We start from the raw sequence: 1,393 nt of genomic DNA on the forward strand, positions 1-1,393 counted from the left end.
AAACACATGAAACACCTGGGGAAAAATCTTACAAAATATGTGTAAAATTTGTATATTACATGCTGTAAAATTTGATTTGAAAAATCAAAGAAATTTAAATAAATGGTGAGATATACTTCATTCATGGATTACGAGGAGTATTTATAATATTCTCTTCAAACTGATGTACAGTCAATGTAGTTTCAATCAAAACACCAGCAAGCTTTTTTTTTTAAATTGCCAAAACATTTCTAAAATTTATATAGTGAAACAAAGGATTTAGATTAGCCAAAAAATAATTTTGAAAATGAGAAATGAAGTTGTAGTACTCATAATACTTGATTTCAAGACTTTCTTTAAAAGCACGTTATTACAATAGCATGACATGGTGGAAACAGAGATCAATGAATGGAATACAGAATTGAGAAATAAAACCACATATTTGTAGTCAGTTAATAGCTAATAAAGGAAGGAGAATTCTCAACTTATGAGGCTGATGCATTCAGGCAACAACATAACAAAAACAAAATGCCTTGAAGCAAATCGTTAAAAAAAAAACACAAAAGTCTTCTGGAAAACAACAAAAAATCTTTGTGATCCTGGGTTAGGCAAATGTTTCCTAGGAGAGAAAAAGCACTAATAATTTTAAAAAATTCTCTAAGTGGACTTCAGTAAAAATTTGTCTCCTGTTCAAAAGACACTGTTAAGAGAATAAAAAAATATCCAAAACATATTTCTGATAAAATAATTGTGTCAAAAATATGTAATGAATATCAAAGTTTTAATAAAACAAAAGCCTATTTTTTTGAGAACTTTAGAAATTTTAATACAGTTTAAATCAGTGTGTGTGGTTTATTTCAGTTCCTTTATTGCCAAACCCGGAGGCAGGGGCGGTTTCAACTTCTGCACTTTCTCTTTGTCTGGGATGAACAAATAGGTGTAAAGCTATATGCTGCATCCAACTTTAAACTCCACATTATCTTTGTTTTTCTTGATCTTGACAGACTTAGCATTCTTTTGCACGACTGTAAGCAGAAAGTCCTTGATTTCCTCAATTTTGAGAGGCATGGCAATAAGGTACAGAGAGCACAGCTAGAACAAGGAGTGGCAAGAAGCAAGGAGAGGGGAAAAGTACGAAAGTTTAACTTTAAAATGGATAAGAGCTATGAGCAGACACTTCACTAAAGATATAATACACCATATATTCATGAGGGCAAAGGGTTTAATGAACAGATGTTTGACATGATTGGTTATTAAGGAAATACAAATTAATGTTTGCAATAATTAATGAAAATACATACAGAGCATATAAGACATATGTGGTCTTATACATATTTATAAGACATATGTATGTGTTTACACATCTTATAAGACACACGTTGCATATAAGACACAATTAATGTATAGATAAATT

General features: G+C 30.5%; 1 pseudogene; it reads right to left on the bottom strand.

Annotated features, from left to right (window-relative positions):
* Positions 1-831: 831 nt before the first annotated feature.
* Positions 832-1,047, bottom strand: LOC145538976 (large ribosomal subunit protein eL38 pseudogene; annotated as a pseudogene).
* Between the last annotated feature and the right edge of the window lie 346 nt (positions 1,048-1,393).

Source organism: Giraffa tippelskirchi, chromosome 1 (assembly GCF_054371585.1).
Source record: "Giraffa tippelskirchi isolate mGirTip1 chromosome 1, T2T-mGirTip1v1.2.pri, whole genome shotgun sequence".
Taxonomy (NCBI): Eukaryota; Metazoa; Chordata; class Mammalia; order Artiodactyla; family Giraffidae; genus Giraffa; species Giraffa tippelskirchi.